Source organism: Telopea speciosissima, chromosome 5 (assembly GCF_018873765.1).
Source record: "Telopea speciosissima isolate NSW1024214 ecotype Mountain lineage chromosome 5, Tspe_v1, whole genome shotgun sequence".
Lineage (NCBI taxonomy): Eukaryota > Viridiplantae > Streptophyta > Magnoliopsida > Proteales > Proteaceae > Telopea > Telopea speciosissima.
This window is the reverse complement of record NC_057920.1, coordinates 48,565,803-48,575,391: the sequence shown is the minus strand read 5'-3', so window position 1 is coordinate 48,575,391 and position 9,589 is coordinate 48,565,803. Positions and strand designations below refer to the sequence as shown.

Sequence of the window (9,589 nt, the reverse complement as noted above, 5' to 3'; positions counted from 1 at the left end):
GTCAAGTTTGGCCTCCTTGGCTGGCATACCCTCAATGAGATACCCCTTAGTGGTCCTTTCAGCCTCTTGGAAAGATTCCCATTCCCTAGTCTTATCAACCAAATTGGTTAAGAATGTTCATGCATCATTCTCCTCAGAAAAAGAAGTAAAGCCTGCTGGACACATGGACTCTACAAGTTGCTTGGTCTGATAATCAATACACTCATAAATAATTTGGCATAGCTGCTACAAGTCAAAACCATGGTGAGGGCATTCTAAGAGGAGGTCCTTGAATCTTTCCATAAATTTAGCAAATGACTCATGTTATTTCTGCCTGAACTGGAGGATGTCACTTTTAAGCTTATTGGTCTTGTGAAGAGGGAAGAATTTTTTCAAAAAGACAATGGTGAACTCATCCCAGGTATTAATGGAGTTTGTTGGCAGCCCATAGGACCACTTCTTGGCCTGGTCTTTCAGGGCGAAGGATATAAACCTAAGCCTAAATGCATCATCAGTCAAATTCTGGACCTTAATTAGAACACAGACCTCCTCAAATTCCCTAAGGAAGAGATATGCATCCTCATTAGCCATCCCATGGAAATGGGGTAGCATGCTGATGAAGTTAGTCTTGAGTTCATAGTTATTCCCTGTAACAACAGGCAGACTAATGCATGAGGGTTGTGCAGCCCTGGTGGGGTAAAACCTATCCTTAAGAGTCTTGGGTTGTTGGTCACCCATGGTCAAAGGTGGTAGAGAAGGTGGTCTTCTAATAAGACGATTACTTGAATCACGAGTCCACACCTTAGCCACCTAAACAGATATGAGGTCTCCTTTAGAAAAATTTAAAAAAAATAAAACACTTAAAAAAAAAAAAAAACTAGAAACAAGAGGGAGCCCAAGGTAGATAGTGCATCTCTATCCCTCAAAAAGCGAAACAATGGTTCAAAAGCTGTAAGGATGCCATATAGGTTGACAACAAGGGAACCCGTATAGTCTTCTATAGCCACCTACGTGCGACTCCAATATGGATTCTGATGTAGAATGGAGGTCTACTATAAGTTTATGTTTCCAACACTCTCACTATGTCGCTTTCCTGTTATCAAGAATGGTCACCTCCAAAGATAAGTCACATGTCAATCCACCCAACCAAGTCAAGATGTAGCGTCATAGGTAACTTAATCCTATGAGGGACACCAAAAGATGGAGGGTTGAAGCATATGAAGGACTTTAGATTGGGCGTACACTATTTGAAACAGAAGAGAAATAAGAAGAGGTTTTCAAAAACTGATTTTTTTTTTCAAAAAAAAAAAGAGAAAATAATAAACTAAAACACTTCGAACTACTTAAAAATCAGATAAATAAAATGGACAATAATCTCCCGGGCAACGGCGCCAAAAACTTGTTTGAGTTAAAATAAAACCGCAAGCGTACGGGTCAATCGTAACTACGGGTCGAACACGAGGAGATATATGCCACTCTATTTAACTAACTTAAAAGTAATGTAAAGTGAACCAAATTAAAGTGTTAAATTAAACGAATTAAACTAACGAAAATCAATGCATCCTAACTCATAAGCATCTAACAAAATTAAGGGATTAAATCGGCGTCCTAACACATGAGCATCTAACCTATCAAACTAAAGTGAATTGAAAGGAATAAAAAATACAGCCACACATACTAACCATATAAAAAGAAATACGGGAATAAAAATGCATCCATAAACCACAACCATATAAAATTAAAATAAAAGAAATAGAGGGGGAAGAAGAAGAAGATAGAGAGAGATAAAGGAGATGGAGAATGAGATTGAGAGTTTAGATAGTAAAACCTGGATGTGCTTGCATGAATGTAATTGAAAAGCTTGAATACTTGCATAAACTTACCATGGTCTCCTCTTCTAAATCTTCAAGTCTTGTCATCAACTTAAGAACTTAGACTAGAAGGCTTAAAACCTAAACTAGAATTAAGAAATTACAACCCAATTGAAGACTTAAATTGAAATTAAAGCATAAACTAAACCTATTATAACCATTAACTAAAAATCATAAAAGTAAACTAGAACTTAGAAAAGCCAAAAATCACAAATTAGAAGGAGAAGAAGAGAAGAAATTTCACTAAGTGAATGAGCAATTTTTACAAGAGAGGTAGGGGATATTTATAGATGGAAGAGAGGAGAAGAGAGAAGATGGAAGTGTAGGAGAAATATTCCCTAAGAAAAGAGAATATTCTCTTCTCTTTCCTCTTTTACAATGCCTTGAATCCTAAGAAAAAAAAAAAAAAAGAAAAGAAGAAGAAGATTGTTTACATGACCTTCTATTTCTAGAAAAATAAACTTCCAATCTAACAAGTGCTTCCTTTTCTTTGTAGATATCTTCTCCAAACAATAAAATCAAAGCATCTTTGATTTTTCAACCTTCCATAGATGAGAAAATATAAATCTATCCCAAGTAGAATTCCAGAAGTGCCCTTGAGAAGTTGGAGGAGAGAGAGAGTAAGGGTGATGACTAGGATTCCTTCAAGAATAAATAAAATACCCATTCTATCCTTCAGAAAACGTGGAGCATGGGGTGCTTATATAGGCCTCACCATTGTGTTCCTTGCGAAAAATCACCCAAAATAGACCCAAATTTCGTCCAATTCGGAGTTGGGGAGCCCAAGATATTTCAAGTTGAAATTGGACTATCCAGAGCCTTCCAAATGGAATCTTTCGGGTACAGTAAAGTAACTTCTGATAATTGTGTTAAGGCCCCTGGAATCCGAACTTCCGTTTCACTTTGTCTCCGTCCGACTGTCAATAATTATAAATAAACCCCTGTACACCATTTTCGCGCGTCGTTACGAAAACGGCCATAACTTCTTCGTTTCAACTCGGAATCAAGTGTCGTTTGAACCATTGCGAAGCTTACTCGATGGGCCATGCATCCATACAATTAACACCTCAAAAAAGCTTAAAAACATCTCCTTAGCATCATCTCCTCTATTTTCACAATAATTCACCTAAACCCTGAAAAGCACAAGAAAGCACCGAGTAACTCTGTCCAATGTGGTAAAATGTATGCTTTATGCCCTAAGATTTCACACATAAATGTGCTCATCAGTATGATTTGAACTCTTATTCACATCATAACCTACTCCTTCTTTGTTGAAGGGTGCTTTGGAGGCATTTTCGAGTAAAATATCAAGAGTCTTTTTGCCATTTGTGAATGACTCTAATGCTTTACACAGTTTCTCTTTTCCTTCTTCCAAAGTCTCTACTTGAGAAGTTAGAGATGTGTTTTGATCTTTGAGGGTGTTTATCTCCTTTAGGAGATCTTTCTTAGTAGTAGCCAATTCTATGCTACTTTGATATAAATCTTCAAAAGCTTCTTCCAATTCTAAATAATCTTTATCTTTAGAAAGAGAAATAGGAGTTACCTCATTTTGAGTTTCTTCTTCTTCTTCAGTAGCCATTAAAGCGAGGTTGGATTGTTCCTCTTCTTCTTGTGAATCTTCATTATCTTCGTCTTCATCACTTGAGTCGAAGGTGTGTTCGGCTTTGTAGGTCTTCTTATACTTCTTCATTTTAGGGCAATCTCCTCTAAAATGTCTGGATTTTCTACACTCATAACACAAGATTTCCTTTGAAGAGAAGTCAGAATTATCCTTAGAGACATTTTTACCTTTTTGGTCTTTTGAGAATTTTCTTCTGTTGAATGAAGGTTTTCCTTTGTTCTTCAAAAATCTTGAGAATTTCTTTGACAGATAGGCAATTTCATCATCTGCAAGTTCTTCATCATCATCGCTAATATCATAGGTTTTGAATGCGACAACCTTCTTCTTAGGTTCCTTAGGCTCGTCCTCCTTGGTGTCTTGCTTTAGCTCCATCTCATGTGTTTGAAGTGATCCCAACAGCTCATCTAGACTTAGCTTATCAATGTCTTTTGATTCTGTTATGGCTGTAGTCTTGGGTCTCCATTCCTTTGAGAGGGATCTCAGAATCTTTCGAACATTCTCACTATTGGAGTAAACCTTACCTAATCCTTTCAACTTGTTCACAATGTTAGTAAATCGAATAAACATGGCATATATATCTTCGTCATTTTTCATTTTAAATAATTCATATTCATTTATTAACATGGCAATCTTAGATTTCTTAACTTCAGAAGTACCTTCATAAGTCACTATAAGTTTATCAAACATCTCCTTAGCGGAGTCACACATGCATGTCCTATTATACTCTTTTTTTCCTAATGCACATTGAAGATAACTTATAACAACATAGTTGAGTTGTATCTTAGCTTTCTCAACAAGAGTCCATTCTTCTTTGGAGTTGTCTATAGTATTGGGTTCATTCTCTATAACTTCCCATGCATCAATGTTATTGGCGCATACGAAGTTCTTGAAGCGATTCTTCCAATAGGAGAATCCTTCACCTTCAAAGAAGGGAGGTCGGGTAATGTTATAACCTTCGAACTTACGATTAGCAGAAGTTTCCATAGTCTTTAACTCTTAGTTGGATTAAAGATAATCACGGTCTTGAGCTCCCACTCTGATACCAAATGTGAATTCACCTAGAGGGGGGTGAATAGGTGTAGGTTCGAAAATTAAAATAACTATGCGAAAATAAAATCAGACAATAAAGATAGAGAAGAGTAAAGACAAGCAATGCAAAGAGACACAAGCACTTTATAGTGGTTCAGCAAAAAATGTGCCTACGTCCACTCCTCTCACCTTAGAGAGAATTCACTATAACGAATCTTGAGTGAGCAAAAGAACTCGTATAACTACTCTTGAGAATATGAGCAAGAGGACTCAAATGACTACTCTTGAGAAATGAGCAAGAGGACTCCTTTTCTTGATTTGGAGCAAGAAGACTCAACAACAATTTTAAGTAAAGTACTAAGTAGTTTAGGATTACCTTAAAAACTTAGTAGAATGAGTGTTACCTCTTAGTCAATGTAGCCTGGATGCAAGTATGCAATGAGGGAGCAAGAAAGAGATTGAATTTTCTTCGATCTTCTTTGATCTTGAAAGAATAATCTCACAAGGGAGTGCTTGATTGCTTAGAGCTCTTGATTGATGATTGTTGTAGTGTTTAGAACACTGATCAAGAGGGTATTTATAGGCTAGAGGCTTAGAACCAATTAGGAATCCAATTAAGAAAAGAATCCCACATTCTATAAGTAATCCGGTATGCTGGATGGGAATCCAGTATACCGGATTACCTACTTTCCTTAAGAGATAGGATAATAACGATCATTTTTAATTAGTCAAGCACTGATCCGGTATGCTGGATTGGGATTCGGTATACCGGATCAGGGCAAAATACACCCAAGAGAGGATCCGGTATGTTGGATCCTTATCCAGCATGGGTAAAGGGGTTACTAGAGGAGTTTCTCTGAGACACCCATTAATCCGGTATGCCGGATTGGGATCCGGTATGCCGGATTGGGAAATTACAGTATAATTTAGTCTAATTTTCTCAGGGGTTATTTTGGGTATTTCAAACCCAGTTGGTCACATGATCAGGAATTCGAATATTCTCCTAAGGCCATTCTAGATGAATGCATGCGTGTGTGTGTGCATTACATCGAATGTGACTCAAGAAACAATAGAAATTACATAGTTGTAAATAGACAAAGTCTTCAATTCTTTAGTGCTTTAAGCTTCTAAACATATGTCTTTGACTTCCAAGCTTCAATCTTCTTTGAAAGTGGTCTTTGAACACTTGTATATGCTCCCCCTCACTTGATGCTATGCTTTGACTCTAAAACACTTAGAACATAAGCATTAGTTCAAGTCTTATTTGTTATCATCAAAACATCATCATAGGGATGACTTGGAGGAAGTAGAGTGTAGGACCATTTTCCTAACAATCCTTTCCCATTTCCACTCTGGAATTGGAAGCGGTTGTAGCAGTCCGTAAGGTCTGTGTCTCTCTACTTTTATCTGCTGACAGGTGAGTCATTCCGACACATACAAAGCCACGGTCTGTTTCATTCCAATCCACCAATAATATCTCTTCAAATCCTTATACATTTTTGTGCTTCCCGGGTGTATTGAGTAGGGTGAGTTGTGCGCATCCTTGAGAATCCGGTCTTGTACATCATAATCATTTGGCACGCACAGCCTATCCCTGAATCTCAACGCCCCATCGTTGGCTATTGAGAAATCGAGGTCTTTATAAACCCCTTGCTTTATCTCCCAGATGATCTTTGCCAGCTCGGGGTCGCTGGGCTGCTTCTCGATTATTTCTTCTTGGATCGATGGCTATATGTCCATAGTTACCAACTGTATAGCCGTCCCCTAGATCATGAGTTCCAAATCAAACTTTTGAGCTTCTTCTATTAACTATTCACTAACGACAAATGAAGCGAGGGATGCAGTTTGGGATTTTTTGCTTAGTACATCCGCCACTACGTTGGCCTTGCCAAGGTGGTATTGAATATCACAGTTATAGTCCTTTACCAATTCTAACCACCACCTCTGTCTCATGTTTATTTTCTTCTGGGTGAAGAAATACTTCAGGCTCTTGTGGTCGCTGAAGATTTCGCTCTGCTCACCATAAAGGTAGTGCCACCAAATTTTTAAAGCAAAAACTACCGTAGCCAGCTCTAAGTCATGAGTGGGGTAGTTCTTCTCGTGCTCCTCAGCTGCCTTGAGGCGTAGGCGACCATCTTTCCTTTCTACATTAGTACGCCGCCCAAACTTGTTCGGATGCGTCGGCATACACAACCATGCCACCGGTGCCATCTGGAATGGTTAGCACTGGTGCCATCACCAATCGATTTCTTAGTTCTTGGAAACTTTTCTCGCAGGCGTCGGTCCCTCACACCCTTCTTTGTTAGCTTTGTCATGGGTGCCGAGATGCGTGAGAAATTTTCGATGAATCGATGGTAATACCCAGCTAATCCTAGGAAGCTACGGATCTTTGTGGCATTCTTTGGAGTCTCCCACTCGAGAACCGCCTTTACCTTGTCTGGGTCTACTTTGATACCTTCCTTGGTGATGATATGTCCCAAGAATCCAATCTGGTGAAGCCAAAAGTCACACTTGCTAAATTTTACGAACAGCTGGTGCTCCCTTAATCGTTGCAACACGAACCTAAGGTGTTGAGCATGTTCATCTTCACTTTTGGAGTAGACTAGGATATTATCGATAAACACGATGACATACTTGTCTAGTACGTCATGGAATATCCTGTTCATCATGTCCATAAACGTAGCTGGGGTGTTGGTTAATCCGAACGACAACACCAAAAATTCGTAGTGTCCGTATCGGGTTCTAAACGCTGTCTTGTGAATGTCGCTACCCTTGATCTTCAAATGATGGTACCCAGACCTAAGATCAATCTTAGAGAAAACCCTTGCACCTTACAATTGATCGAATAGGTCGTCGATGCATGGCAATGGGTATCAGTTCTTGATTGTGAGTTTGTTCAACTCCCGATAGTCGATGCACATTCACATGCTTCCATCCTTCTTCATCACGAATAACACAGGTGCTCCCCATGGAGACACACTTGGTCGAATAAGTTCTTTCTTCAGTAAATCTTGCAACTGAATCTACAACTCTTTCAGCTCCACAGGTGCCATTCTGTAGGGTGCCTTAGATATAGGTGCTGTACCAGGAACCAAGTCGATCGTGAATTCTATATCTCAATCAAGTGGTAGCTGAGTCAGATCCTCCGAAAAAACATCAGGAAACTCCCTAACAACGTCGAGTTCCTCTAAAGGCCTAATCTTTGCCTCGGTGTCCATTACCATGGCCAAATAGCCCTGACATCCTCCGTCCAACAACTTTCGTGCTTGGAGGGCGGATATGGTTATCCTCTTGGGCTTCCTTGTCGGCTCACTTTGATAGGTGAAAACCGAGCCGTCCTTCATCTTAAATAAAATCTTCTTCTCCGCACATATGACGTTTGCCCCATAAGCGGACAGCCAATCCATGCCTAGTATTACATCAAAATCCTTTATATCAAACTTGATCAGGCGGGTTGTCAGGTTTTTTCCACAGATTTCCACTAAATAACGTATACCTCTTTTAGACTCACGACGCTTCTAGTCGGAGTACTAACTACCGAATCATGCCCTATGTCCTTCGATTGGATGGTCATCCTATCCGCAAAGGTAATAGATACGAAAGAGTGGGATGCGCCCGAGTCGAACAACACTCGTTGGGGAGCGGATGATATAATCAAGGTTATAAAGATAATGATGCAATCAAATTCTCCGCACTAATTGGTTTGTTTCCTACAATTTAGTAGTGTTACAAGCACATACCTGTCATTACTTCTGGGTTCGCCTCTACTTCTTCATTGGTTAGTGTGAACATCTTTCCTCGCGTTCGATTGTATCGAGGCTGAAAGGGTCGAGCGGCAGACTGGATTGGCAAGTAAGAGTTGTATCCACGGCTCGCACAATCTCTAGCCAGGTGCCCAGCTTTGTGGCATACAAAGCATTTATTGGATAGTGCAGAGGGAGAAGAGGCCTGGCTCGCTTAGCTCATCGCTGGTCGAGGTGGCGGGGCAGCAGTTGTTGCTTAGCTAGCAGTAGGTTGAGCATTCTAAGTAGTCCGATTGTAAGCAGGACGGAAAGGTTGAGGAGTTTGGCTCGTTTCTTGCCGTCAATACTGTATTGGATTAGGGCTCGAGCTAGTCCCCCGAAATGCCTTGTTTGGCCACCCAAAGTTCTGATAGTTACTCAGCCTTTTGCCCAATCCAAGCGACGCAGTAGTCTTCTCCTGTAGTCTATCCTCTAGGGTCTTTGCCTTATCAACCATCTGTGCATAATCTCGAATGTCTAGTACTGACAGAGTAGATGCAATCTCCGACTTGAGTCCTTTCTCAAACTTCTTCGTCTTGCTAGCTTCCCCCTTCATATGCTCCGGTGCGAAATGGAACAAATCATCAAATTGCTGCTGGTAATCCAGCACAGTCTTTGATCCTTGTACGAGGGCAGAGAATTCAGCTTCCTTCTTGTCTTTGAAACTCTTGGGGAAATAATTCTTGAAAAATACTTCCTTAAATTCATCCCAAGTAGGGTTGGGATGAACTGCTTCCAAGTTAGGTCTCGTTGCCTTCCACCATGCTTCTGCCTCATTTTGTAATTATACCCGGCGCATATCAATTTCTGAGCATCGGTACATGTACTCGAGTATGTCAAATGTTTTCTCTAAGACGCTAATCCACCTTTCCGATTGCATTGCCTCAGAATTAAGCTTGGAGAACACAGGCGGCTAGAGTTTCTTGAATCTCTCCATCACTTTAGCTGTGGAGCTTTCCACCGCATGTCGAGGCACAGGTGGTGGAAATTGCAGGGGCTGATTGGGTGGTGGTGGTGCCGCTTGTTGCTACATTATAGTCGCAAACTGAGCAGTCATCTGGCCCAACGACTCTTGTTGTTGTTGCATAGTGTGCACTATGGTTGCCATGACGATATTTACTTCACCAACAGCCATGCCTGGAGGGGGTACAGTTGTAGCAGCTGGGGCAACTACTGGCACCAGGTGTGGGATAACTCAGGGTACTCTTGGCGAAGTAACCGATACTTCAAAATTCTGAGCTTTGGCTCTATCCGGTAGCTCAACTTCCAGAACTAATTGAGGGCCTCTTCCATGACGACCACCCCGG

General features: G+C 40.4%; 1 non-coding gene across 1 annotated transcript; it reads left to right on the top strand.

The window, feature by feature from the left end:
* Positions 1–235: 235 nt before the first annotated feature.
* On the top strand, positions 236–342 carry LOC122663442. Its single transcript, XR_006333114.1, has one exon. It is a non-coding gene; the product is annotated as a small nucleolar RNA R71 (small nucleolar RNA).
* Positions 343–9,589: the final 9,247 nt, after the last annotated feature.